The sequence below is a fragment of the Phyllobates terribilis genome, unplaced genomic scaffold (genome assembly GCF_046119375.1).
Source record: "Phyllobates terribilis strain yellow unplaced genomic scaffold, ASM4611937v1 Scaffold_6852__1_contigs__length_41524, whole genome shotgun sequence".
Taxonomy (NCBI): domain Eukaryota; kingdom Metazoa; phylum Chordata; class Amphibia; order Anura; family Dendrobatidae; genus Phyllobates; species Phyllobates terribilis.
In genome coordinates, this window is record NW_027369594.1 from 1 (window position 1) to 27,826 (window position 27,826).

The 27,826-nt window shown below is 47.5% G+C and overlaps 15 non-coding genes and 4 pseudogenes across 15 annotated transcripts; all 19 read left to right on the forward strand.

Moving 5' to 3' along the window:
* Nucleotides 1–88: 88 nt before the first annotated feature.
* Nucleotides 89–279, forward strand: LOC141251302 (U2 spliceosomal RNA). The gene has a single exon (XR_012313076.1). It is a non-coding gene; the product is annotated as a U2 spliceosomal RNA (small nuclear RNA).
* A 1,115-nt stretch (nucleotides 280–1,394) lies between these two features.
* LOC141251319 (U2 spliceosomal RNA) lies at nucleotides 1,395–1,585 on the forward strand. The gene has a single exon (XR_012313088.1). It is a non-coding gene; the product is annotated as a U2 spliceosomal RNA (small nuclear RNA).
* Nucleotides 1,586–2,700: 1,115 nt separating this feature from the next.
* On the forward strand, nucleotides 2,701–2,891 carry LOC141251320 (U2 spliceosomal RNA). Its single transcript, XR_012313089.1, has one exon. It is a non-coding gene; the product is annotated as a U2 spliceosomal RNA (small nuclear RNA).
* Nucleotides 2,892–4,006: 1,115 nt separating this feature from the next.
* LOC141251318 (U2 spliceosomal RNA) lies at nucleotides 4,007–4,098 on the forward strand (annotated as a pseudogene).
* Nucleotides 4,099–4,860: 762 nt separating this feature from the next.
* LOC141251315 (U2 spliceosomal RNA) lies at nucleotides 4,861–5,068 on the forward strand (annotated as a pseudogene).
* A 1,115-nt stretch (nucleotides 5,069–6,183) lies between these two features.
* On the forward strand, nucleotides 6,184–6,374 carry LOC141251321 (U2 spliceosomal RNA). Its single transcript, XR_012313090.1, has one exon. It is a non-coding gene; the product is annotated as a U2 spliceosomal RNA (small nuclear RNA).
* A 1,115-nt stretch (nucleotides 6,375–7,489) lies between these two features.
* LOC141251303 (U2 spliceosomal RNA) lies at nucleotides 7,490–7,680 on the forward strand. The gene has a single exon (XR_012313077.1). It is a non-coding gene; the product is annotated as a U2 spliceosomal RNA (small nuclear RNA).
* Nucleotides 7,681–8,795: 1,115 nt separating this feature from the next.
* Nucleotides 8,796–8,986, forward strand: LOC141251304 (U2 spliceosomal RNA). Its single transcript, XR_012313078.1, has one exon. It is a non-coding gene; the product is annotated as a U2 spliceosomal RNA (small nuclear RNA).
* A 1,115-nt stretch (nucleotides 8,987–10,101) lies between these two features.
* Nucleotides 10,102–10,292, forward strand: LOC141251305 (U2 spliceosomal RNA). The gene has a single exon (XR_012313079.1). It is a non-coding gene; the product is annotated as a U2 spliceosomal RNA (small nuclear RNA).
* A 1,115-nt stretch (nucleotides 10,293–11,407) lies between these two features.
* Nucleotides 11,408–11,598, forward strand: LOC141251306 (U2 spliceosomal RNA). The gene has a single exon (XR_012313080.1). It is a non-coding gene; the product is annotated as a U2 spliceosomal RNA (small nuclear RNA).
* A 1,115-nt stretch (nucleotides 11,599–12,713) lies between these two features.
* On the forward strand, nucleotides 12,714–12,904 carry LOC141251307 (U2 spliceosomal RNA). Its single transcript, XR_012313081.1, has one exon. It is a non-coding gene; the product is annotated as a U2 spliceosomal RNA (small nuclear RNA).
* A 1,115-nt stretch (nucleotides 12,905–14,019) lies between these two features.
* On the forward strand, nucleotides 14,020–14,210 carry LOC141251308 (U2 spliceosomal RNA). Its single transcript, XR_012313082.1, has one exon. It is a non-coding gene; the product is annotated as a U2 spliceosomal RNA (small nuclear RNA).
* A 1,115-nt stretch (nucleotides 14,211–15,325) lies between these two features.
* On the forward strand, nucleotides 15,326–15,403 carry LOC141251316 (U2 spliceosomal RNA; annotated as a pseudogene).
* A 5,556-nt stretch (nucleotides 15,404–20,959) lies between these two features.
* On the forward strand, nucleotides 20,960–21,154 carry LOC141251313 (U2 spliceosomal RNA). The gene has a single exon (XR_012313086.1). It is a non-coding gene; the product is annotated as a U2 spliceosomal RNA (small nuclear RNA).
* A 1,115-nt stretch (nucleotides 21,155–22,269) lies between these two features.
* Nucleotides 22,270–22,460, forward strand: LOC141251314 (U2 spliceosomal RNA). The gene has a single exon (XR_012313087.1). It is a non-coding gene; the product is annotated as a U2 spliceosomal RNA (small nuclear RNA).
* A 1,115-nt stretch (nucleotides 22,461–23,575) lies between these two features.
* Nucleotides 23,576–23,766, forward strand: LOC141251309 (U2 spliceosomal RNA). Its single transcript, XR_012313083.1, has one exon. It is a non-coding gene; the product is annotated as a U2 spliceosomal RNA (small nuclear RNA).
* Nucleotides 23,767–24,881: 1,115 nt separating this feature from the next.
* Nucleotides 24,882–24,997, forward strand: LOC141251317 (U2 spliceosomal RNA; annotated as a pseudogene).
* Nucleotides 24,998–25,521: 524 nt separating this feature from the next.
* LOC141251312 (U2 spliceosomal RNA) lies at nucleotides 25,522–25,703 on the forward strand. Its single transcript, XR_012313085.1, has one exon. It is a non-coding gene; the product is annotated as a U2 spliceosomal RNA (small nuclear RNA).
* A 1,115-nt stretch (nucleotides 25,704–26,818) lies between these two features.
* Nucleotides 26,819–27,009, forward strand: LOC141251310 (U2 spliceosomal RNA). Its single transcript, XR_012313084.1, has one exon. It is a non-coding gene; the product is annotated as a U2 spliceosomal RNA (small nuclear RNA).
* The last annotated feature ends 817 nt before the right edge of the window (nucleotides 27,010–27,826 follow it).

The window sequence follows — 27,826 nt, forward strand, 5'->3', positions numbered from 1 at the left end:
CTTCTTAACGGGAGTCCAGGAGCTCATCTCCACAAATGGACTTTTCAGGATCCTTGGGTGGCTCCGTAGTTTGAAACCAATTCTGGTTATCGCTTCTCGGCCTTTTGGCTAAGATCAAGTGTAGTATCTGTTCTTATCAGTTTAATATCTGATACGTCCCCTATCTGGGGACCATATATTAAATGGATTTTTAGAACAGGGAGATGGAAAAAGAGCTTGCTCTGTCCACTCCACGCATTGACCTGGTATTGCAGTATCTCCAGGACCAGTGCACCCCTTCTTTAATGCAGTTTCTAAAATCAGAAAGAATTGAATTCAATGTTTTTTGTTCATTTTGCTTGTTTGTCGGATTTTGGGATGGACTCTTTGGCTTTGCTTTTCTTCTCCTCATTGGATTTTTCATGTTCAAAGTTGCAGAAGCCAGATTACAAGCTCATTTTGGTTCAACTTCAGCAACTGTGCATTGCATTGCCATGTAATGTGATGCAATGCTATCTTTCTAGCTCTCCCTTTTTACTTCCTTTTGGATAAACAGACATATTAGGCAAGCATTTTGGAGCTTTCACCTAAATAACTACAGGTGGTGAGATAAGCTGCACAATATAATTGACCTTTCAGTATATTGTTGCACACACACCATCTATTTAGCAAATGCCCTTGTTATCAACAGCAGCCTTTTAAACTCACCTGAGCTAACAGGTATGTGCGCTGGTTACTCTGCTGCGCTTAAAATTTCTTTTTTGGTTTGCTACAATGCCTTTTCTGAAACGTTGTCTCCTTCTGCTGGGACACTGACTTCTTTCATTTAATGCCTGCAGACTATAAAAGAGAACCCAACCCAAAAAGTTTGGTTGATTAGTCTGTGGCATTCTATTAAACTGTTGCTTATGGCGGTCTCTGTGAGCTTCTCAGCGACATTCAGCCAGCCAGGTATCCTGCCTGCAGTAGATGGAATGTGGCAATGGAACGCTGGCTGCGCGTGTCATAATAGGCTCTGAGCCTTTATATACCTGTGCACAGCAGCAGCCACCTTCAGTCTGCTGCTGGACAGCCAGCAGCAGCAGCAGCAGGAGAGGTATGTAATCAGGAGCCCTCCTGCTAAGGGTAGACAGCTGCTCGTTCCACCCCACCCCCCGCCTTAATTGGTTCTCCTCCCTTCCAACGGTGTTGAGGCGGGTGGGAACAGCAGGGGGTGAAGGTGCTGTGTTTAAAGAGGTGGAGTTATGCAGATCTAAAACGCGTGGATTGCAGCAGCAGCAAGCCAAAAAGTGCAGGCATGTAAGGGATCTAGAGGTTGACAACATGTCTTCTTAACGGGAGTCCAGGAGCTCATCTCCACAAATGGACTTTTCAGGATCCTTGGGTGGCTCCGTAGTTTGAAACCAATTCTGGTTATCGCTTCTCGGCCTTTTGGCTAAGATCAAGTGTAGTATCTGTTCTTATCAGTTTAATATCTGATACGTCCCCTATCTGGGGACCATATATTAAATGGATTTTTAGAACAGGGAGATGGAAAAAGAGCTTGCTCTGTCCACTCCACGCATTGACCTGGTATTGCAGTATCTCCAGGACCGGTGCACCCCTTCTTTAATGCAGTTTCTAAAATCAGAAAGAATTGAATTCAATGTTTTTTGTTCATTTTGCTTGTTTGTCGGATTTTGGGATGGACTCTTTGGCTTTGCTTTTCTTCTCCTCATTGGATTTTTCATGTTCAAAGTTGCAGAAGCCAGATTACAAGCTCATTTTGGTTCAACTTCAGCAACTGTGCATTGCATTGCCATGTAATGTGATGCAATGCTATCTTTCTAGCTCTCCCTTTTTACTTCCTTTTGGATAAACAGACATATTAGGCAAGCATTTTGGAGCTTTCACCTAAATAACTACAGGTGGTGAGATAAGCTGCACAATATAATTGACCTTTCAGTATATTGTTGCACACACACCATCTATTTAGCAAATGCCCTTGTTATCAACAGCAGCCTTTTAAACTCACCTGAGCTAACAGGTATGTGCGCTGGTTACTCTGCTGCGCTTAAAATTTCTTTTTTGGTTTGCTACAATGCCTTTTCTGAAACGTTGTCTCCTTCTGCTGGAACACTGACTTCTTTCATTTAATGCCTGCAGACTATAAAAGAGAACCCAACCCAAAAAGTTTGGTTGATTAGTCTGTGGCATTCTGTTAAACTGTTGCTTATGGCGGTCTCTGTGAGCTTCTCAGCGACATTCAGCCAGCCAGGTATCCTGCCTGCAGTAGATGGAATGTGGCAATGGAACGCTGGCTGCGCGTGTCATAATAGGCTCTGAGCCTTTATATACCTGTGCACAGCAGCAGCCACCTTCAGTCTGCTGCTGGACAGCCAGCAGCAGCAGCAGCAGGAGAGGTATGTAATCAGGAGCCCTCCTGCTAAGGGTAGACAGCTGCTCGTTCCACCCCACCCCCCGCCTTAATTGGTTCTCCTCCCTTCCAACGGTGTTGAGGCGGGTGGGAACAGCAGGGGGTGAAGGTGCTGTGTTTAAAGAGGTGGAGTTATGCAGATCTAAAACGCGTGGATTGCAGCAGCAGCAAGCCGAAAAGTGCAGGCATGTAAGGGATCTAGAGGTTGACAACATGTCTTCTTAACGGGAGTCCAGGAGCTCATCTCCACAAATGGACTTTTCAGGATCCTTGGGTGGCTCCGTAGTTTGAAACCAATTCTGGTTATCGCTTCTCGGCCTTTTGGCTAAGATCAAGTGTAGTATCTGTTCTTATCAGTTTAATATCTGATACGTCCCCTATCTGGGGACCATATATTAAATGGATTTTTAGAACAGGGAGATGGAAAAAGAGCTTGCTCTGTCCACTCCACGCATTGACCTGGTATTGCAGTATCTCCAGGACCGGTGCACCCCTTCTTTAATGCAGTTTCTAAAATCAGAAAGAATTGAATTCAATGTTTTTTGTTCATTTTGCTTGTTTGTCGGATTTTGGGATGGACTCTTTGGCTTTGCTTTTCTTCTCCTCATTGGATTTTTCATGTTCAAAGTTGCAGAAGCCAGATTACAAGCTCATTTTGGTTCAACTTCAGCAACTGTGCATTGCATTGCCATGTAATGTGATGCAATGCTATCTTTCTAGCTCTCCCTTTTTACTTCCTTTTGGATAAACAGACATATTAGGCAAGCATTTTGGAGCTTTCACCTAAATAACTACAGGTGGTGAGATAAGCTGCACAATATAATTGACCTTTCAGTATATTGTTGCACACACACCATCTATTTAGCAAATGCCCTTGTTATCAACAGCAGCCTTTTAAACTCACCTGAGCTAACAGGTATGTGCGCTGGTTACTCTGCTGCGCTTAAAATTTCTTTTTTGGTTTGCTACAATGCCTTTTCTGAAACGTTGTCTCCTTCTGCTGGAACACTGACTTCTTTCATTTAATGCCTGCAGACTATAAAAGAGAACCCAACCCAAAAAGTTTGGTTGATTAGTCTGTGGCATTCTGTTAAACTGTTGCTTATGGCGGTCTCTGTGAGCTTCAAAGCGACATTCAGCCAGCCAGGTATCCTGCCTGCAGTAGATGGAATGTGGCAATGGAACGCTGGCTGCGCGTGTCATAATAGGCTCTGAGCCTTTATATACCTGTGCACAGCAGCAGCCACCTTCAGTCTGCTGCTGGACAGCCAGCAGCAGCAGCAGCAGGAGAGGTATGTAATCAGGAGCCCTCCTGCTAAGGGTAGACAGCTGCTCGTTCCACCCCACCCCCCGCCTTAATTGGTTCTCCTCCCTTCCAACGGTGTTGAGGCGGGTGGGAACAGCAGGGGGTGAAGGTGCTGTGTTTAAAGAGGTGGAGTTATGCAGATCTAAAACGCGTGGATTGCAGCAGCAGCAAGCCGAAAAGTGCAGGCATGTAAGGGATCTAGAGGTTGACAACATGTCTTCTTAACGGGAGTCCAGGAGCTCATCTCCACAAATGGACTTTTCAGGATCCTTGGGTGGCTCCGTAGTTTGAAACCAATTCTGGTTATCGCTTCTCGGCCTTTTGGCTAAGATCAAGTGTAGTATCTTTCGAAAAGGCGGTTTTGGATGTTGGCCGCCCTAGTAGATTGATACATTATGCACACTGGGGTTTAGGCGCTTGTTAGTACCCCAGGAGGCTAATATAGTCATCTGGTGGAAAGCATGGCCCCCCAGGATCGACGCCATTGGGCCGGGGAAGATCGAAAGCCCGAAGTGTGAAGTGCCCCAGGAGTGGTGACCCTGGGGTGCCTTAACTCACTGGGATTGGGAACCCCACTTGAGTTTATGGCACATTTGCACAAGCACTTCAAATTTTCTTTCTTCGCACACACCCTTATTCCGGGCCTTCTGGCCTTAGGATGGGGAATTTTTCAATTCCCGGTCGAAGGTCTGGGCAGTATTATACTGTGAAACCTTCACTATTTATTTAATTTCTTTGTCACTGTGTGTCCACTTATTCACGTGTGTCACGTCCTACTAGGATTTTGTCGGGATGCGGTTCCCTTACGGGTTCCTCTCTTGGCAGGTCTAGGGGGAGAGTGTGTGGCCATCAGGTTCCGCTCCCCCCTGAACCCCCCTGGCTCTCCTCTTTCGGGAGGAGAGTGTTGTTGGCTCCCCTCTTCCGGGTGGGGAGCACAGTCTTTGGCTCCCAGTGCCTTGCTCGGGTGAGAACTCGGGCAGGTGCTGGGGGTAAGATTGGGTCGCCTCTGGCTTCGGCTGGAGGTGGCTTTTTGTCCCTGTTCCTCGCTGTAGCTTTTTGGCTCGGAGGGACGGGGAATGGTTTGGGGGACCCTTCTCCTTTTGGAGAGGGTTTCAATTAGACCAGCATCCTAGTGCACTTTTTTTGTGGCACTTGTCACTTTTTTAAGCGCACTCGGGTTTTGTACACGAATTCGGGCTTAAAAAAAGAAAAAATCTGTTCTTATCAGTTTAATATCTGATACGTCCCCTATCTGGGGACCATATATTAAATGGATTTTTAGAACAGGGAGATGGAAAAAGAGCTTGCTCTGTCCACTCCACGCATTGACCTGGTATTGCAGTATCTCCAGGACCGGTGCACCCCTTCTTTAATGCAGTTTCTAAAATCAGAAAGAATTGAATTCAATGTTTTTTGTTCATTTTGCTTGTTTGTCGGATTTTGGGATGGACTCTTTGGCTTTGCTTTTCTTCTCCTCATTGGATTTTTCATGTTCAAAGTTGCAGAAGCCAGATTACAAGCTCATTTTGGTTCAACTTCAGCAACTGTGCATTGCATTGCCATGTAATGTGATGCAATGCTATCTTTCTAGCTCTCCCTTTTTACTTCCTTTTGGATAAACAGACATATTAGGCAAGCATTTTGGAGCTTTCACCTAAATAACTACAGGTGGTGAGATAAGCTGCACAATATAATTGACCTTTCAGTATATTGTTGCACACACACCATCTATTTAGCAAATGCCCTTGTTATCAACAGCAGCCTTTTAAACTCACCTGAGCTAACAGGTATGTGCGCTGGTTACTCTGCTGCGCTTAAAATTTCTTTTTTGGTTTGCTACAATGCCTTTTCTGAAACGTTGTCTCCCTCTGCTGGAACACTGACTTCTTTCATTTAATGCCTGCAGACTATAAAAGAGAACCCAACCCAAAAAGTTTGGTTGATTAGTCTGTGGCATTCTGTTAAACTGTTGCTTATGGCGGTCTCTGTGAGCTTCTCAGCGACATTCAGCCAGCCAGGTATCCTGCCTGCAGTAGATGGAATGTGGCAATGGAACGCTGGCTGCGCGTGTCATAATAGGCTCTGAGCCTTTATATACCTGTGCACAGCAGCAGCCACCTTCAGTCTGCTGCTGGACAGCCAGCAGCAGCAGCAGCAGGAGAGGTATGTAATCAGGAGCCCTCCTGCTAAGGGTAGACAGCTGCTCGTTCCACCCCACCCCCCGCCTTAATTGGTTCTCCTCCCTTCCAACGGTGTTGAGGCAGGTGGGAACAGCAGGGGGTGAAGGTGCTGTGTTTAAAGAGGTGGAGTTATGCAGATCTAAAACGCGTGGATTGCAGCAGCAGCAAGCCGAAAAGTGCAGGCATGTAAGGGATCTAGAGGTTGACAACATGTCTTCTTAACGGGAGTCCAGGAGCTCATCTCCACAAATGGACTTTTCAGGATCCTTGGGTGGCTCCGTAGTTTGAAACCAATTCTGGTTATCGCTTCTCGGCCTTTTGGCTAAGATCAAGTGTAGTATCTGTTCTTATCAGTTTAATATCTGATACGTCCCCTATCTGGGGACCATATATTAAATGGATTTTTAGAACAGGGAGATGGAAAAAGAGCTTGCTCTGTCCACTCCACGCATTGACCTGGTATTGCAGTATCTCCAGGACCGGTGCACCCCTTCTTTAATGCAGTTTCTAAAATCAGAAAGAATTGAATTCAATGTTTTTTGTTCATTTTGCTTGTTTGTCGGATTTTGGGATGGACTCTTTGGCTTTGCTTTTCTTCTCCTCATTGGATTTTTCATGTTCAAAGTTGCAGAAGCCAGATTACAAGCTCATTTTGGTTCAACTTCAGCAACTGTGCATTGCATTGCCATGTAATGTGATGCAATGCTATCTTTCTAGCTCTCCCTTTTTACTTCCTTTTGGATAAACAGACATATTAGGCAAGCATTTTGGAGCTTTCACCTAAATAACTACAGGTGGTGAGATAAGCTGCACAATATAATTGACCTTTCAGTATATTGTTGCACACACACCATCTATTTAGCAAATGCCCTTGTTATCAACAGCAGCCTTTTAAACTCACCTGAGCTAACAGGTATGTGCGCTGGTTACTCTGCTGCGCTTAAAATTTATTTTTTGGTTTGCTACAATGCCTTTTCTGAAACGTTGTCTCCTTCTGCTGGAACACTGACTTCTTTCATTTAATGCCTGCAGACTATAAAAGAGAACCCAACCCAAAAAGTTTGGTTGATTAGTCTGTGGCATTCTGTTAAACTGTTGCTTATGGCGGTCTCTGTGAGCTTCTCAGCGACATTCAGCCAGCCAGGTATCCTGCCTGCAGTAGATGGAATGTGGCAATGGAACGCTGGCTGCGCGTGTCATAATAGGCTCTGAGCCTTTATATACCTGTGCACAGCAGCAGCCACCTTCAGTCTGCTGCTGGACAGCCAGCAGCAGCAGCAGCAGGAGAGGTATGTAATCAGGAGCCCTCCTGCTAAGGGTAGACAGCTGCTCGTTCCACCCCACCCCCCGCCTTAATTGGTTCTGCTCCCTTCCAACGGTGTTGAGGCGGGTGGGAACAGCAGGGGGTGAAGGTGCTGTGTTTAAAGAGGTGGAGTTATGCAGATCTAAAACGCGTGGATTGCAGCAGCAGCAAGCCGAAAAGTGCAGGCATGTAAGGGATCTAGAGGTTGACAACATGTCTTCTTAACGGGAGTCCAGGAGCTCATCTCCACAAATGGACTTTTCAGGATCCTTGGGTGGCTCCGTAGTTTGAAACCAATTCTGGTTATCGCTTCTCGGCCTTTTGGCTAAGATCAAGTGTAGTATCTGTTCTTATCAGTTTAATATCTGATACGTCCCCTATCTGGGGACCATATATTAAATGGATTTTTAGAACAGGGAGATGGAAAAAGAGCTTGCTCTGTCCACTCCACGCATTGACCTGGTATTGCAGTATCTCCAGGACCGGTGCACCCCTTCTTTAATGCAGTTTCTAAAATCAGAAAGAATTGAATTCAATGTTTTTTGTTCATTTTGCTTGTTTGTCGGATTTTGGGATGGACTCTTTGGCTTTGCTTTTCTTCTCCTCATTGGATTTTTCATGTTCAAAGTTGCAGAAGCCAGATTACAAGCTCATTTTGGTTCAACTTCAGCAACTGTGCATTGCATTGCCATGTAATGTGATGCAATGCTATCTTTCTAGCTCTCCCTTTTTACTTCCTTTTGGATAAACAGACATATTAGGCAAGCATTTTGGAGCTTTCACCTAAATAACTACAGGTGGTGAGATAAGCTGCACAATATAATTGACCTTTCAGTATATTGTTGCACACACACCATCTATTTAGCAAATGCCCTTGTTATCAACAGCAGCCTTTTAAACTCACCTGAGCTAACAGGTATGTGCGCTGGTTACTCTGCTGCGCTTAAAATTTCTTTTTTGGTTTGCTACAATGCCTTTTCTGAAACGTTGTCTCCCTCTGCTGGAACACTGACTTCTTTCATTTAATGCCTGCAGACTATAAAAGAGAACCCAACCCAAAAAGTTTGGTTGATTAGTCTGTGGCATTCTGTTAAACTGTTGCTTATGGCGGTCTCTGTGAGCTTCTCAGCGACATTCAGCCAGCCAGGTATCCTGCCTGCAGTAGATGGAATGTGGCAATGGAACGCTGGCTGCGCGTGTCATAATAGGCTCTGAGCCTTTATATACCTGTGCACAGCAGCAGCCACCTTCAGTCTGCTGCTGGACAGCCAGCAGCAGCAGCAGCAGGAGAGGTATGTAATCAGGAGCCCTCCTGCTAAGGGTAGACAGCTGCTCGTTCCACCCCACCCCCCGCCTTAATTGGTTCTCCTCCCTTCCAACGGTGTTGAGGCAGGTGGGAACAGCAGGGGGTGAAGGTGCTGTGTTTAAAGAGGTGGAGTTATGCAGATCTAAAACGCGTGGATTGCAGCAGCAGCAAGCCGAAAAGTGCAGGCATGTAAGGGATCTAGAGGTTGACAACATGTCTTCTTAACGGGAGTCCAGGAGCTCATCTCCACAAATGGACTTTTCAGGATCCTTGGGTGGCTCCGTAGTTTGAAACCAATTCTGGTTATCGCTTCTCGGCCTTTTGGCTAAGATCAAGTGTAGTATCTGTTCTTATCAGTTTAATATCTGATACGTCCCCTATCTGGGGACCATATATTAAATGGATTTTTAGAACAGGGAGATGGAAAAAGAGCTTGCTCTGTCCACTCCACGCATTGACCTGGTATTGCAGTATCTCCAGGACCGGTGCACCCCTTCTTTAATGCAGTTTCTAAAATCAGAAAGAATTGAATTCAATGTTTTTTGTTCATTTTGCTTGTTTGTCGGATTTTGGGATGGACTCTTTGGCTTTGCTTTTCTTCTCCTCATTGGATTTTTCATGTTCAAAGTTGCAGAAGCCAGATTACAAGCTCATTTTGGTTCAACTTCAGCAACTGTGCATTGCATTGCCATGTAATGTGATGCAATGCTATCTTTCTAGCTCTCCCTTTTTACTTCCTTTTGGATAAACAGACATATTAGGCAAGCATTTTGGAGCTTTCACCTAAATAACTACAGGTGGTGAGATAAGCTGCACAATATAATTGACCTTTCAGTATATTGTTGCACACACACCATCTATTTAGCAAATGCCCTTGTTATCAACAGCAGCCTTTTAAACTCACCTGAGCTAACAGGTATGTGCGCTGGTTACTCTGCTGCGCTTAAAATTTCTTTTTTGGTTTGCTACAATGCCTTTTCTGAAACGTTGTCTCCTTCTGCTGGAACACTGACTTCTTTCATTTAATGCCTGCAGACTATAAAAGAGAACCCAACCCAAAAAGTTTGGTTGATTAGTCTGTGGCATTCTGTTAAACTGTTGCTTATGGCGGTCTCTGTGAGCTTCTCAGCGACATTCAGCCAGCCAGGTATCCTGCCTGCAGTAGATGGAATGTGGCAATGGAACGCTGGCTGCGCGTGTCATAATAGGCTCTGAGCCTTTATATACCTGTGCACAGCAGCAGCCACCTTCAGTCTGCTGCTGGACAGCCAGCAGCAGCAGCAGCAGGAGAGGTATGTAATCAGGAGCCCTCCTGCTAAGGGTAGACAGCTGCTCGTTCCACCCCACCCCCCGCCTTAATTGGTTCTGCTCCCTTCCAACGGTGTTGAGGCGGGTGGGAACAGCAGGGGGTGAAGGTGCTGTGTTTAAAGAGGTGGAGTTATGCAGATCTAAAACGCGTGGATTGCAGCAGCAGCAAGCCGAAAAGTGCAGGCATGTAAGGGATCTAGAGGTTGACAACATGTCTTCTTAACGGGAGTCCAGGAGCTCATCTCCACAAATGGACTTTTCAGGATCCTTGGGTGGCTCCGTAGTTTGAAACCAATTCTGGTTATCGCTTCTCGGCCTTTTGGCTAAGATCAAGTGTAGTATCTGTTCTTATCAGTTTAATATCTGATACGTCCCCTATCTGGGGACCATATATTAAATGGATTTTTAGAACAGGGAGATGGAAAAAGAGCTTGCTCTGTCCACTCCACGCATTGACCTGGTATTGCAGTATCTCCAGGACCGGTGCACCCCTTCTTTAATGCAGTTTCTAAAATCAGAAAGAATTGAATTCAATGTTTTTTGTTCATTTTGCTTGTTTGTCGGATTTTGGGATGGACTCTTTGGCTTTGCTTTTCTTCTCCTCATTGGATTTTTCATGTTCAAAGTTGCAGAAGCCAGATTACAAGCTCATTTTGGTTCAACTTCAGCAACTGTGCATTGCATTGCCATGTAATGTGATGCAATGCTATCTTTCTAGCTCTCCCTTTTTACTTCCTTTTGGATAAACAGACATATTAGGCAAGCATTTTGGAGCTTTCACCTAAATAACTACAGGTGGTGAGATAAGCTGCACAATATAATTGACCTTTCAGTATATTGTTGCACACACACCATCTATTTAGCAAATGCCCTTGTTATCAACAGCAGCCTTTTAAACTCACCTGAGCTAACAGGTATGTGCGCTGGTTACTCTGCTGCGCTTAAAATTTCTTTTTTGGTTTGCTACAATGCCTTTTCTGAAACGTTGTCTCCTTCTGCTGGAACACTGACTTCTTTCATTTAATGCCTGCAGACTATAAAAGAGAACCCAACCCAAAAAGTTTGGTTGATTAGTCTGTGGCATTCTGTTAAACTGTTGCTTATGGCGGTCTCTGTGAGCTTCTCAGCGACATTCAGCCAGCCAGGTATCCTGCCTGCAGTAGATGGAATGTGGCAATGGAACGCTGGCTGCGCGTGTCATAATAGGCTCTGAGCCTTTATATACCTGTGCACAGCAGCAGCCACCTTCAGTCTGCTGCTGGACAGCCAGCAGCAGCAGCAGCAGGAGAGGTATGTAATCAGGAGCCCTCCTGCTAAGGGTAGACAGCTGCTCGTTCCACCCCACCCCCCGCCTTAATTGGTTCTCCTCCCTTCCAACGGTGTTGAGGCGGGTGGGAACAGCAGGGGGTGAAGGTGCTGTGTTTAAAGAGGTGGAGTTATGCAGATCTAAAACGCGTGGATTGCAGCAGCAGCAAGCCGAAAAGTGCAGGCATGTAAGGGATCTAGAGGTTGACAACATGTCTTCTTAACGGGAGTCCAGGAGCTCATCTCCACAAATGGACTTTTCAGGATCCTTGGGTGGCTCCGTAGTTTGAAACCAATTCTGGTTATCGCTTCTCGGCCTTTTGGCTAAGATCAAGTGTAGTATCTGTTCTTATCAGTTTAATATCTGATACGTCCCCTATCTGGGGACCATATATTAAATGGATTTTTAGAACAGGGAGATGGAAAAAGAGCTTGCTCTGTCCACTCCACGCATTGACCTGGTATTGCAGTATCTCCAGGACCGGTGCACCCCTTCTTTAATGCAGTTTCTAAAATCAGAAAGAATTGAATTCAATGTTTTTTGTTCATTTTGCTTGTTTGTCGGATTTTGGGATGGACTCTTTGGCTTTGCTTTTCTTCTCCTCATTGGATTTTTCATGTTCAAAGTTGCAGAAGCCAGATTACAAGCTCATTTTGGTTCAACTTCAGCAACTGTGCATTGCATTGCCATGTAATGTGATGCAATGCTATCTTTCTAGCTCTCCCTTTTTACTTCCTTTTGGATAAACAGACATATTAGGCAAGCATTTTGGAGCTTTCACCTAAATAACTACAGGTGGTGAGATAAGCTGCACAATATAATTGACCTTTCAGTATATTGTTGCACACACACCATCTATTTAGCAAATGCCCTTGTTATCAACAGCAGCCTTTTAAACTCACCTGAGCTAACAGGTATGTGCGCTGGTTACTCTGCTGCGCTTAAAATTTCTTTTTTGGTTTGCTACAATGCCTTTTCTGAAACGTTGTCTCCTTCTGCTGGAACACTGACTTCTTTCATTTAATGCCTGCAGACTATAAAAGAGAACCCAACCCAAAAAGTTTGGTTGATTAGTCTGTGGCATTCTGTTAAACTGTTGCTTATGGCGGTCTCTGTGAGCTTCTCAGCGACATTCAGCCAGCCAGGTATCCTGCCTGCAGTAGATGGAATGTGGCAATGGAACGCTGGCTGCGCGTGTCATAATAGGCTCTGAGCCTTTATATACCTGTGCACAGCAGCAGCCACCTTCAGTCTGCTGCTGGACAGCCAGCAGCAGCAGCAGCAGGAGAGGTATGTAATCAGGAGCCCTCCTGCTAAGGGTAGACAGCTGCTCGTTCCACCCCACCCCCCGCCTTAATTGGTTCTCCTCCCTTCCAACGGTGTTGAGGCGGGTGGGAACAGCAGGGGGTGAAGGTGCTGTGTTTAAAGAGGTGGAGTTATGCAGATCTAAAACGCGTGGATTGCAGCAGCAGCAAGCCGAAAAGTGCAGGCATGTAAGGGATCTAGAGGTTGACAACATGTCTTCTTAACGGGAGTCCAGGAGCTCATCTCCACAAATGGACTTTTCAGGATCCTTGGGTGGCTCCGTAGTTTGAAACCAATTCTGGTTATCGCTTCTCGGCCTTTTGGCTAAGATCAAGTGTAGTATCTGTTCTTATCAGTTTAATATCTGATACGTCCCCTATCTGGGGACCATATATTAAATGGATTTTTAGAACAGGGAGATGGAAAAAGAGCTTGCTCTGTCCACTCCACGCATTGACCTGGTATTGCAGTATCTCCAGGACCGGTGCACCCCTTCTTTAATGCAGTTTCTAAAATCAGAAAGAATTGAATTCAATGTTTTTTGTTCATTTTGCTTGTTTGTCGGATTTTGGGATGGACTCTTTGGCTTTGCTTTTCTTCTCCTCATTGGATTTTTCATGTTCAAAGTTGCAGAAGCCAGATTACAAGCTCATTTTGGTTCAACTTCAGCAACTGTGCATTGCATTGCCATGTAATGTGATGCAATGCTATCTTTCTAGCTCTCCCTTTTTACTTCCTTTTGGATAAACAGACATATTAGGCAAGCATTTTGGAGCTTTCACCTAAATAACTACAGGTGGTGAGATAAGCTGCACAATATAATTGACCTTTCAGTATATTGTTGCACACACACCATCTATTTAGCAAATGCCCTTGTTATCAACAGCAGCCTTTTAAACTCACCTGAGCTAACAGGTATGTGCGCTGGTTACTCTGCTGCGCTTAAAATTTCTTTTTTGGTTTGCTACAATGCCTTTTCTGAAACGTTGTCTCCTTCTGCTGGAACACTGACTTCTTTCATTTAATGCCTGCAGACTATAAAAGAGAACCCAACCCAAAAAGTTTGGTTGATTAGTCTGTGGCATTCTGTTAAACTGTTGCTTATGGCGGTCTCTGTGAGCTTCTCAGCGACATTCAGCCAGCCAGGTATCCTGCCTGCAGTAGATGGAATGTGGCAATGGAACGCTGGCTGCGCGTGTCATAATAGGCTCTGAGCCTTTATATACCTGTGCACAGCAGCAGCCACCTTCAGTCTTCTGCTGGACAGCCAGCAGCAGCAGCAGCAGGAGAGGTATGTAATCAGGAGCCCTCCTGCTAAGGGTAGACAGCTGCTCGTTCCACCCCACCCCCCGCCTTAATTGGTTCTCCTCCCTTCCAACGGTGTTGAGGCGGGTGGGAACAGCAGGGGGTGAAGGTGCTGTGTTTAAAGAGGTGGAGTTATGCAGATCTAAAACGCGTGGATTGCAGCAGCAGCAAGCCGAAAAGTGCAGGCATGTAAGGGATCTAGAGGTTGACAACATGTCTTCTTAACGGGAGTCCAGGAGCTCATCTCCACAAATGGACTTTTCAGGATCCTTGGGTGGCTCCGTAGTTTGAAACCAATTCTGGTTATCGCTTCTCGGCCTTTTGGCTAAGATCAAGTGTAGTATCTGTTCTTATCAGTTTAATATCTGATACGTCCCCTATCTGGGGACCATATATTAAATGGATTTTTAGAACAGGGAGATGGAAAAAGAGCTTGCTCTGTCCACTCCACGCATTGACCTGGTATTGCAGTATCTCCAGGACCGGTGCACCCCTTCTTTAATGCAGTTTCTAAAATCAGAAAGAATTGAATTCAATGTTTTTTGTTCATTTTGCTTGTTTGTCGGATTTTGGGATGGACTCTTTGGCTTTGCTTTTCTTCTCCTCATTGGATTTTTCATGTTCAAAGTTGCAGAAGCCAGATTACAAGCTCATTTTGGTTCAACTTCAGCAACTGTGCATTGCATTGCCATGTAATGTGATGCAATGCTATCTTTCTAGCTCTCCCTTTTTACTTCCTTTTGGATAAACAGACATATTAGGCAAGCATTTTGGAGCTTTCACCTAAATAACTACAGGTGGTGAGATAAGCTGCACAATATAATTGACCTTTCAGTATATTGTTGCACACACACCATCTATTTAGCAAATGCCCTTGTTATCAACAGCAGCCTTTTAAACTCACCTGAGCTAACAGGTATGTGCGCTGGTTACTCTGCTGCGCTTAAAATTTCTTTTTTGGTTTGCTACAATGCCTTTTCTGAAACGTTGTCTCCTTCTGCTGGAACACTGACTTCTTTCATTTAATGCCTGCAGACTATAAAAGAGAACCCAACCCAAAAAGTTTGGTTGATTAGTCTGTGGCATTCTGTTAAACTGTTGCTTATGGCGGTCTCTGTGAGCTTCTCAGCGACATTCAGCCAGCCAGGTATCCTGCCTGCAGTAGATGGAATGTGGCAATGGAACGCTGGCTGCGCGTGTCATAATAGGCTCTGAGCCTTTATATACCTGTGCACAGCAGCAGCCACCTTCAGTCTGCTGCTGGACAGCCAGCAGCAGCAGCAGCAGGAGAGGTATGTAATCAGGAGCCCTCCTGCTAAGGGTAGACAGCTGCTCGTTCCACCCCACCCCCCGCCTTAATTGGTTCTCCACCCTTCCAACGGTGTTGAGGCGGGTGGGAACAGCAGGGGGTGAAGGTGCTGTGTTTAAAGAGGTGGAGTTATGCAGATCTAAAACGCGTGGATTGCAGCAGCAGCAAGCCGAAAAGTGCAGGCATGTAAGGGATCTAGAGGTTGACAACATGTCTTCTTAACGGGAGTCCAGGAGCTCATCTCCACAAATGGACTTTTCAGGATCCTTGGGTGGCTCCGTAGTTTGAAACCAATTCTGGTTATCGCTTCTCGGCCTTTTGGCTAAGATCAAGTGTAGTATCTATTCTTTTAAGAACACAAGAGCTACGATCTACACTTGACGAGAGCGATCGAACTCGGAAGGAGAAGAGCTTCGGAGCCCAGCTGACATCGGAGAAGGAAGGCGGATATCGGTGGGAGGAAGAAGCTCTAAAGAATCCAGAAGAAGACGAAGACTCGGAGAAGAATCGGGCTGTCCTGTGGAATCTTCGAGGAAGAAAATCATCGAGACAAAGACCTTTCGGGGAATTTGTCCAGAACACGACGGGAGAAGAATCTGCATAGCTCCACCCATTCCGGGAAGAGTTCCAGATCCAGCTCCAAGAAGTAACTGCAGGAGGAAAGCCATGGCAAGCGCTGCGAGGAAGGCCGAAAAGAAGAGCCTGGAGCAGGGGACAGCCAGGAGGGCCCAGCCAGGAGCCGATTCTGACCCCAAGGACTCTGCCTCCACGACTGGCCAGCAGAAGGGACCCCAGAAGCCCCGCCACGAAGCTCCAGCCCTGGAGCCATGGATGCGGCAGACGGTGGCCCTGAAGCTGAAGGAAGTGGATGGGAGTGTGCCGGACATGTCCTCGGACGTGTTCTGCCAGAAGATGCTGCTGGATCGAGGCTTCTCCAGGTCGGACACCCTCAGCATCCAGACCTTCTTGACGGGGATCTTCTTCGTCACCTTCGCCACTGTGAACACCTGCAGGAGGTTCTGGGAAATGGTAAGCGCAAAAGGACCGGATAATTCTTTCTCTGCCTTTACAGGTAGCTGCCCTATCCAGAGGGACGAAAGGAGGATCACGGTCTCCATGCGCAACCCGCACACCCCAGGCCAAGACATCTGTACCTTCCTGAGACGCTTCTGTTTGGTTGTGAAGGAACCCTCTCACATCCTGAATGGACTCGGCTTCTGGACAGGTAAGTGGTCGGTGACCGTTAGACTTCACAGCGTACTCAGACGGACTTCGGCACCTGCCCCCGACATCCTCCCTGGGCAACTCCTACGGCCTCATCTATTACCCGGACATGCCGCGGAACTGCAGGAGATGCGGCAAGAACGGCCACGAGATGAAGGACTGCAAGGAGGATGCCTGCAGGATTTGTCGAGTGACGGGACACAGCTCGAAGGACTGCCCGAAGAAGACATCCTGCAACCTGTGTGGGCTGGCGGCTCATCTGTACAAGGATTGCCCCAAGCGTGAGAGATCCTGGGCATCGGTGGTTGCGACGACCCCAGCTACGGAGGACAAGGCCCCGATGACCAGGCCTGTGAAGGTCAAGGACGCGACGACCAAGGCCCCAGCGGCCAAGGCCGAGACGACCAAGGCCAAAGCGGTCAAGGAGTCGGTGGCCAAAGCCCCAGCGACGGTCCCAGCAGCTCCGAAGCAGAAGAAAAAGTCAAAGGAGGGTAAGAGTTCTGTCACCCCTCTCTCGATCCCTCCCCCTGCCACCCCCGTCCAATTCCCCCCCACCCCGGCCACCCCTGCTGAGGATTCCACTTTCTCTTCCTCCTTCCCCTACTCCTCAGCAGGTGTCCTTTCCCCTGCCCCGGCAGCCACTCTCCCTCCCCAGACCATGGTAGCGGTGGAATTAACCTTTCCTCCACCCGCCGCTATCTATTCCGAGGAGGATTTTCCCCTTCTTGTCTCCCCAGTTCCAACCCGGGGAAAGAGGAAGGTGGAGGACAGCCCTGCTACTGAATCCTCCAAAAAGAAGATTCTGGATTTCGTAGGCGAAAAGGAGGATACCCTCCCTGAGCCAGAAGAGATGGAGCACATGGTTGAGACCCTGGTGGCCGAGCCAGAAGAGGAGGAACTGGTGGTCGCTGAGATCGAGGCCGCGCTGCTTTACCAGATGGAGGAAGAGGGCCTGCTGGTGATCCCGTCACCAGCAGTCAACACCGACGAGGGACCACCCGACCGGAGTGGTAACTAAGGTGTATTGCCTGCGCTAACTTTTTCTTTTTTCCCTACATGATGGCTAATATTAACTTATTTTCCATTAATGTCAGGAGCATCAAGGACAAGTTCAGACGTCAGACTATTTATGCCTTCCTTACTTCCCAGTTGTGTGATGTTTATATGTTGCAGGAATGTTCCCTTCCCTCCTCTAGGTCCTTCAAACATCTGGCCAGGGAGTGGTCCCACGGTCCATCCTACTGGTCCGGTGGGGGTGACTGCAAGTCTGCGGGGGTCGCAATTCTGATCAGGGGGGGCGCATTCACGCTTGAGTCCGTCCAGGAGCTCATCTGCGGCAGGGCTCTTGTTGTAGATGGCAACTGGGCGGGAGAACCTGTCAGGTTCATCAACGTGTATGCGTCCCCACTGAAGAATGAGCGTTTGGAGCTTTTCCAGACCCTGCGGCTTCAGCTTGCCACCACCAGGACCTTAGTGATGGCCGGGGATTTCAACTGCCCCATCGAGGAGGATGGTCGTAGTTCTGGCACATCTGCCAAGTTGGACATCACGTCCAAGCTGCTCATCGAGATGGTAACCGAGGCCTCTCTTCAGGACGTGGTGGGCTCCATGGGGAGAGGCTCCACGAACTATTCGTGGAGCCGACCCGATGGCTCACTCCGCTCCAGGATTGACTTTGTGTTCACCTCTCGGGCAGTCAGGCAGAGTAGGCACTCGATGGTCTCCTGCTTCTTCTCCGACCACAGAGCCATTCACTTACAAGGTGTCCTCGGCGACGGTTTTCCGTCCGGCCCCGGCTCCTGGAAGCTGAATTGTGCTCTGCTGGCTCAGGATGAAGTCGTGGAGGAGATGAGAGCAGCCTACGCAATGTGGCAGTCCTACAAGGGTAGCTTCCAAACAGTCTCTGATTGGTGGGAATATGTTAAACTTGAGTTTCGCTGTTTCTTTCAGGCCAAGGGTCGACAACAGGCGTGTGAGAAGAGGAGGGACTTCAGAGGGCTGCAGCGCGAGCTGCGGTCGCTGCAGGACCTTCTTCACTGCGGCTGGGACGTGAGGGAGGAGCTGGAGGAGACCAAGAAGAGCCTGAAAAGGCACTTTGAGGAGGAGTCCAAGCGAATCGTCTTCCGTTCCAAAGTGGAGAATCTGGAGAAGGGTGAGAAATGTAACTCATTCTTTTTCAGGAAACTTCATGCCGGTCACACGCCCCTGAACGAGCTGCGAGACGAGAGCGGAAACATGCGACGTGGGAAGGAGGACGTGATGAGGGTCGTCAGCGACTTCTACAGCGAACTCTACTCCCACAAGACTACGGACCCTGACGCTGCTGATAAGTTCCTGTCAGGTATCACTAACCATCTTGATCCTGCAGGCACGGCAGCCTTGGACAAACCTCTGATGGTGGGCGAATTGCTCTCTGCCGCTAAATCCTTTAGGACCGGCAGGACCCCGGGCAGTGATGGTCTTCCAGCGGAGCTCTATGTAGCGCTGGGAGACCTCATCTGTCCGGACCTGTTGGACCTGTACGAGGAGATGGTGGTGGAGGGTAGAATGCCTCCATCTTTGAGGGAAGGAATGGTCACGATCCTGTACAAGCGGAAGGGAGAGAGGTGCGACCTGAGGAATTGGCGTCCCATCACTCTGCTCAACGTGGACTACAAGATCCTGGCCAAGACGATGGCGACACGACTTAAGACGGTCATCGGACGGATCATCCACCCGGACCAGACCTGCGGCATCCCTGGACGTCGCATCGCAGACAGCCTCGCTCTCGTGCGGGACACGGTCGAGTACATCAAGGTCCGCCGCGCACACGCGGCCCTGGTCCCCTTGGATCAGGAGAAGGCCTTCGACCGGGTTTCCCACGAGTTCATGGGCCGAGCTCTGCACCGGTTAGGTTTGGGTAACATGTTTTGTTCGTATGTCCGTCTGATGTATTTTGATATCCACAGCTCGGTGTTGGTGAACGGCTGGAAGACTGACCCCTTCCCTGTCCTCTCTGGGGTCAGACAAGGCTGCCCTCTATCACCTCTTCTTTTTGTTTGTGTTATAGAACTCTTCGCAGAGGCTATCCGGCAGAATGGAGAGATCAGAGGGATCACCGCACCGGGTCCGGGACGACACGAGGTCAAGTGCTCGCTCTACATGGACGACGTCACCGTCTTCGGCGCTGATCGTGGTTCAGTCGACGCCCTCGTCCAGACGTGTGAGAGGTTCGGCCGGGCTTCAGGGGCCAAAGTCAACTGCAGGAAGTCGGAAGCCATGCTCTTCGGGGATTGGCAGCCGGCCTCCTCCGCCCCCTTCCCCTTCAACATTCAACCGGATTTCCTCAAGGTGCTGGGAGTCTGGTTCGGGAAGGAAGGAGCGGCCCTCAAGTCCTGGCAAGAACGCTTGGCCAAGGTGAAGCAATGGATCGGACTCTGGAGCCTCAGACACCTCACTTGTGAGGGTAAGGCACTCGTCCTGCGTAATGAGGTCCTGCCCGTCTTGCAGTACACGGCGCAGGCCTGGCCCCCACACGTCACTGTGTGCAGGGCCATTACCAGGACAGTGTTTCACTTTGTCTGGGGATCCAAGATGGACAGAGTCAGGCGGGCCGTCATGTACAAGGAGCCTCGCAAGGGTGGGAAGGGCGATCCAGATATCCCCACCCTCCTGCGATCCTCTTTTGTGTGTGATTGTGTCCGCCGGACTTTGCAAGTCAAGAATGGCTCCGCGGGCAGGTCCATGTCTCGCTTCTTCCTGCTTCCTCTTTGGAGGCGACTCGGCTGGGACAAGTGGGACAGCTCCTTCCCCTACAACTGGACGACGCCATGGTTCTACGGAGACGTCGTTCGATTTGTGGGGGAGCATCAACTGGAGGGACTCAAGCCCGACTTGTGGAAGCCCAAAACTATCCACAAGCTAATCAGAGCCAAGGATGACGTGGAGAACATCACAGGACTTCACCAGGACACGCTGGAGACTGTGTGGACAAATGTGTCGTCTGACAGGCTGACCAACGGGCACAAGGACTTGTCGTGGATGGCGATTCAGGGCGGACTGCCCGTCCGGTCATTCATGCATGCCCGGAACCTGTGCAAGACCCGGTACTGCCCAAGGTGCCCCTTCGTGGAGGAAACATCTTTGCACACTTTTTGGGACTGCGGATTTGCACAGCGCCTATTGACTGCACTTGAGGACGACCTGAGGAACTCTGTCCCCAGGGCGAGCCTATCGCACCATTCTGTGCTTTACGGACTCTTCCCTGGGGTTCATACCGTCGGAGCCATCCAGGAGGCTTGGCGCCTTATGAACTGCTTCAAGGATGCCGTTTGGGTCGCCAGGAACCGGCTCATCTTGAGGAGGGAGAGGATGTCCATCCAGGACTGCCGCAGGCTGATCCACAGCCTGCTCAGAGACTATTCCATCATGGACGGTCCGGAGGACGAGGATGAGGACTAAACCCCTCCTCCCCCTCTCCCCTTATGTGTCTTGTCTTTCAATAAAGCTTCGGGCCTGTGATTTTCCCCTCCCCATCCCCTTTTTCCCAATCCCCATCCCTTATCACGGTTCGTCGTACTGTATTGATTGACATGCTTTTTCTTTCAGATTGAGTGTTTTGTGTAGCATAGGGGTGTGATGTGTCTAGTTAGTGCGTCGTATCCTCATGCTATGTAAATATGATGTAGAATTCTGTGAGTACTGGGCTGCGGCACTGTACACTGTCTGTTAACTTATTTTTTGTGCTAATAAAAGATATATTCAATCAAAAAAAATCTGTTCTTATCAGTTTAATATCTGATACGTCCCCTATCTGGGGACCATATATTAAATGGATTTTTAGAACAGGGAGATGGAAAAAGAGCTTGCTCTGTCCACTCCACGCATTGACCTGGTATTGCAGTATCTCCAGGACCGATGCACCCCTTCTTTAATGCAGTTTCTAAAATCAGAAAGAATTGAATTCAATGTTTTTTGTTCATTTTGCTTGTTTGTCGGATTTTGGGATGGACTCTTTGGCTTTGCTTTTCTTCTCCTCATTGGATTTTTCATGTTCAAAGTTGCAGAAGCCAGATTACAAGCTCATTTTGGTTCAACTTCAGCAACTGTGCATTGCATTGCCATGTAATGTGATGCAATGCTATCTTTCTAGCTCTCCCTTTTTACTTCCTTTTGGATAAACAGACATATTAGGCAAGCATTTTGGAGCTTTCACCTAAATAACTACAGGTGGTGAGATAAGCTGCACAATATAATTGACCTTTCAGTATATTGTTGCACACACACCATCTATTTAGCAAATGCCCTTGTTATCAACAGCAGCCTTTTAAACTCACCTGAGCTAACAGGTATGTGCGCTGGTTACTCTGCTGCGCTTAAAATTTCTTTTTTGGCTTGCTACAATGCCTTTTCTGAAACGTTGTCTCCTTCTGCTGGAACACTGACTTCTTTCATTTAATGCCTGCAGACTATAAAAGAGAACCCAACCCAAAAAGTTTGGTTGATTAGTCTGTGGCATTCTGTTAAACTGTTGCTTATGGCGGTCTCTGTGAGCTTCTCAGCGACATTCAGCCAGCCAGGTATCCTGCCTGCAGTAGATGGAATGTGGCAATGGAACGCTGGCTGCGCGTGTCATAATAGGCTCTGAGCCTTTATATACCTGTGCACAGCAGCAGCCACCTTCAGTCTGCTGCTGGACAGCCAGCAGCAGCAGCAGTAGGAGAGGTATGTAATCAGGAGCCCTCCTGCTAAGGGTAGACAGCTGCTCGTTCCACCCCACCCCCCGCCTTAATTGGTTCTCCTCCCTTCCAACGGTGTTGAGGCGGGTGGGAACAGCAGGGGGTGAAGGTGCTGTGTTTAAAGAGGTGGAGTTATGCAGATCTAAAACGCGTGGATTGCAGCAGCAGCAAGCCGAAAAGTGCAGGCATGTAAGGGATCTAGAGGTTGACAACATGTCTTCTTAACGGGAGTCCAGGAGCTCATCTCCACAAATGGACTTTTCAGGATCCTTGGGTGGCTCCGTAGTTTTAAACCAATTCTGGTTATCGCTTCTCGGCCTTTTGGCTAAGATCAAGTGTAGTATCTGTTCTTATCAGTTTAATATCTGATACGTCCCCTATCTGGGGACCATATATTAAATGGATTTTTAGAACAGGGAGATGGAAAAAGAGCTTGCTCTGTCCACTCCACGCATTGACCTGGTATTGCAGTATCTCCAGGACCAGTGCACCCCTTCTTTAATGCAGTTTCTAAAATCAGAAAGAATTGAATTCAATGTTTTTTGTTCATTTTGCTTGTTTGTCGGATTTTGGGATGGACTCTTTGGCTTTGCTTTTCTTCTCCTCATTGGATTTTTCATGTTCAAAGTTGCAGAAGCCAGATTACAAGCTCATTTTGGTTCAACTTCAGCAACTGTGCATTGCATTGCCATGTAATGTGATGCAATGCTATCTTTCTAGCTCTCCCTTTTTACTTCCTTTTGGATAAACAGACATATTAGGCAAGCATTTTGGAGCTTTCACCTAAATAACTACAGGTGGTGAGATAAGCTGCACAATATAATTGACCTTTCAGTATATTGTTGCACACACACCATCTATTTAACAAATGCCCTTGTTATCAACAGCAGCCTTTTAAACTCACCTGAGCTAACAGGTATGTGCGCTGGTTACTCTGCTGCGCTTAAAATTTCTTTTTTGGTTTGCTACAATGCCTTTTCTGAAACGTTGTCTCCTTCTGCTGGAACACTGACTTCTTTCATTTAATGCCTGCAGACTATAAAAGAGAACCCAACCCAAAAAGTTTGGTTGATTAGTCTGTGGCATTCTGTTAAACTGTTGCTTATGGCGGTCTCTGTGAGCTTCTCAGCGACATTCAGCCAGCCAGGTATCCTGCCTGCAGTAGATGGAATGTGGCAATGGAACGCTGGCTGCGCGTGTCATAATAGGCTCTGAGCCTTTATATACCTGTGCACAGCAGCAGCCACCTTCAGTCTGCTGCTGGACAGCCAGCAGCAGCAGCAGCAGGAGAGGTATGTAATCAGGAGCCCTCCTGCTAAGGGTAGACAGCTGCTCGTTCCACCCCACCCCCCGCCTTAATTGGTTCTCCTCCCTTCCAACGGTGTTGAGGCGGGTGGGAACAGCAGGGGGTGAAGGTGCTGTGTTTAAAGAGGTGGAGTTATGCAGATCTAAAACGCGTGGATTGCAGCAGCAGCAAGCCGAAAAGTGCAGGCATGTAAGGGATCTAGAGGTTGACAACATATCTTCTTAACGGGAGTCCAGGAGCTCATCTCCACAAATGGACTTTTCAGGATCCTTGGGTGGCTCCGTAGTTTGAAACCAATTCTGGTTATCGCTTCTCGGCCTTTTGGCTAAGATCAAGTGTAGTATCTGTTCTTATCAGTTTAATATCTGATACGTCCCCTATCTGGGGACCATATATTAAATGGATTTTTAGAACAGGGAGATGGAAAAAGAGCTTGCTCTGTCCACTCCACGCATTGACCTGGTATTGCAGTATCTCCAGGACCGGTGCACCCCTTCTTTAATGCAGTTTCTAAAATCAGAAAGAATTGAATTCAATGTTTTTTGTTCATTTTGCTTGTTTGTCGGATTTTGGGATGGACTCTTTGGCTTTGCTTTTCTTCTCCTCATTGGATTTTTCATGTTCAAAGTTGCAGAAGCCAGATTACAAGCTCATTTTGGTTCAACTTCAGCAACTGTGCATTGCATTGCCATGTAATGTGATGCAATGCTATCTTTCTAGCTCTCCCTTTTTACTTCCTTTTGGATAAACAGACATATTAGGCAAGCATTTTGGAGCTTTCACCTAAATAACTACAGGTGGTGAGATAAGCTGCACAATATAATTGACCTTTCAGTATATTGTTGCACACACACCATCTATTTAGCAAATGCCCTTGTTATCAACAGCAGCCTTTTAAACTCACCTGAGCTAACAGGTATGTGCGCTGGTTACTCTGCTGCGCTTAAAATTTCTTTTTTGGTTTGCTACAATGCCTTTTCTGAAACGTTGTCTCCTTCTGCTGGAACACTGACTTCTTTCATTTAATGCCTGCAGACTATAAAAGAGAACCCAACCCAAAAAGTTTGGTTGATTAGTCTGTGGCATTCTGTTAAACTGTTGCTTATGGCGGTCTCTGTGAGCTTCTCAGCGACATTCAGCCAGCCAGGTATCCTGCCTGCAGTAGATGGAATGTGGCAATGGAACGCTGGCTGCGCGTGTCATAATAGGCTCTGAGCCTTTATATACCTGTGCACAGCAGCAGCCACCTTCAGTCTGCTGCTGGACAGCCAGCAGCAGCAGCAGCAGGAGAGGTATGTAATCAGGAGCCCTCCTGCTAAGGGTAGACAGCTGCTCGTTCCACCCCACCCCCCGCCTTAATTGGTTCTCCTCCCTTCCAACGGTGTTGAGGCGGGTGGGAACAGCAGGGGGTGAAGGTGCTGTGTTTAAAGAGGTGGAGTTATGCAGATCTAAAACGCGTGGATTGCAGCAGCAGCAAGCCGAAAAGTGCAGGCATGTAAGGGATCTAGAGGTTGACAACATGTCTTCTTAACGGGAGTCCAGGAGCTCATCTCCACAAATGGACTTTTCAGGATCCTTGGGTGGCTCCGTAGTTTGAAACCAATTCTGGTTATCGCTTCTCGGCCTTTTGGCTAAGATCAAGTGTAGTATCTTTTGAAAAGGCAGTTTTGTCCTTGGGCTGCCCTAGTAAATTGATGCATATTACACACTGGTTTGGTGCACTTGTTAGTACGCCAGGTGGCTCATAGAGTTATCTGATGGAAAACATGGCCCTCCAGGATCGAAGTCACTAGGCTGGGTAAGTGTGAGGGCTTTGGAGCAATGTGCCCCAGGAGTAGGCGCCCTGGTGGGAGTCCAAGCTTACTGGGACTGGGAAACCCAGAAAGACTTGGCTTCGCAGCACGCCGCACCTTTGCCAATCATACTTTCTGAGCAACCCCCCCTATTCCTGGCCTCCGGGCTAGGAAGGGGAATTTTTATAAACCCGGTCGGAGGTCCGGTCAGCTTTGGGCTGAGAAACCAACACAGGCTCCAGCTCCACTAGGGTGGCAGCCTAGATGGAAGCTGGGAGCACGAAAACGGCTCTTCTCCGGCTTCGGCTAGGGAGAGCATCGGAGATCCCTGACCCTCGCTGTGGCCTTCTGGCTCGGAGGGATGGGGATGGTTTATTGGGGACCCTCTCCTCCGGGAAGGGTCCACATGAATCCTCGCCTCGTGCGCTGTTTTGGTGTGACTTCGGTCACATTTTTCAGTGCCTTGGATGCAGCTTCAATCAAAAAATCTGTTCTTATCAGTTTAATATCTGATACGTCCCCTATCTGGGGACCATATATTAAATGGATTTTTAGAACAGGGAGATGGAAAAAGAGCTTGCTCTGTCCACTCCACGCATTGACCTGGTATTGCAGTATCTCCAGGACCGGTGCACCCCTTCTTTAATGCAGTTTCTAAAATCAGAAAGAATTGAATTCAATGTTTTTTGTTCATTTTGCTTGTTTGTCGGATTTTGGGATGGACTCTTTGGCTTTGCTTTTCTTCTCCTCATTGGATTTTTCATGTTCAAAGTTGCAGAAGCCAGATTACAAGCTCATTTTGGTTCAACTTCAGCAACTGTGCATTGCATTGCCATGTAATGTGATGCAATGCTATCTTTCTAGCTCTCCCTTTTTACTTCCTTTTGGATAAACAGACATATTAGGCAAGCATTTTGGAGCTTTCACCTAAATAACTACAGGTGGTGAGATAAGCTGCACAATATAATTGACCTTTCAGTATATTGTTGCACACACACCATCTATTTAGCAAATGCCCTTGTTATCAACAGCAGCCTTTTAAACTCACCTGAGCTAACAGGTATGTGCGCTGGTTACTCTGCTGCGCTTAAAATTTCTTTTTTGGTTTGCTACAATGCCTTTTCTGAAACGTTGTCTCCCTCTGCTGGAACACTGACTTCTTTCATTTAATGCCTGCAGACTATAAAAGAGAACCCAACCCAAAAAGTTTGGTTGATTAGTCTGTGGCATTCTGTTAAACTGTTGCTTATGGCGGTCTCTGTGAGCTTCTCAGCGACATTCAGCCAGCCAGGTATCCTGCCTGCAGTAGATGGAATGTGGCAATGGAACGCTGGCTGCGCGTGTCATAATAGGCTCTGAGCCTTTATATACCTGTGCACAGCAGCAGCCACCTTCAGTCTGCTGCTGGACAGCCAGCAGCAGCAGCAGCAGGAGAGGTATGTAATCAGGAGCCCTCCTGCTAAGGGTAGACAGCTGCTCGTTCCACCCCACCCCCCGCCTTAATTGGTTCTCCTCCCTTCCAACGGTGTTGAGGCGGGTGGGAACAGCAGGGGGTGAAGGTGCTGTGTTTAAAGAGGTGGAGTTATGCAGATCTAAAACGCGTGGATTGCAGCAGCAGCAAGCCGAAAAGTGCAGGCATGTAAGGGATCTAGAGGTTGACAACATGTCTTCTTAACGGGAGTCCAGGAGCTCATCTCCACAAATGGACTTTTCAGGATCCTTGGGTGGCTCCGTAGTTTGAAACCAATTCTGGTTATCGCTTCTCGGCCTTTTGGCTAAGATCAAGTGTAGTATCTGTTCTTATCAGTTTAATATCTGATACGTCCCCTATCTGGGGACCATATATTAAATGGATTTTTAGAACAGGGAGATGGAAAAAGAGCTTGCTCTGTCCACTCCACGCATTGACCTGGTATTGCAGTATCTCCAGGACCGGTGCACCCCTTCTTTAATGCAGTTTCTAAAATCAGAAAGAATTGAATTCAATGTTTTTTGTTCATTTTGCTTGTTTGTCGGATTTTGGGATGGACTCTTTGGCTTTGCTTTTCTTCTCCTCATTGGATTTTTCATGTTCAAAGTTGCAGAAGCCAGATTACAAGCTCATTTTGGTTCAACTTCAGCAACTGTGCATTGCATTGCCATGTAATGTGATGCAATGCTATCTTTCTAGCTCTCCCTTTTTACTTCCTTTTGGATAAACAGACATATTAGGCAAGCATTTTGGAGCTTTCACCTAAATAACTACAGGTGGTGAGATAAGCTGCACAATATAATTGACCTTTCAGTATATTGTTGCACACACACCATCTATTTAGCAAATGCCCTTGTTATCAACAGCAGCCTTTTAAACTCACCTGAGCTAACAGGTATGTGCGCTGGTTACTCTGCTGCGCTTAAAATTTCTATCTTGTGTGATACCATCTGCTGAGCAGTGTATCTAATGCTCTCCTGTGTGATACTGTCTGCTGAGCTGTGTATCTAATCCTCTCCTGTGTGATACTGTCTGCTGAGCTGTGCATCTAATCCTATCCTGTGTGATACTATCTGCTGAGCAGTGTATCTAATCCTATGCTGTGTGATACTGTCTGCTGAGCCGTGTATCTAATCCCGCCCTGTGCGATACTGTCTGCTGAGCCGTGTATCTAATCCACTCCTGTGTGATACTGTCTGATGAACTGTGTATCTAATCCTATCCTGTGTGATACTGTCTGCTGAGCCGTGTATCTAATCCACTCCTGTGTGATACTGTCTGCTGAGCTGTGT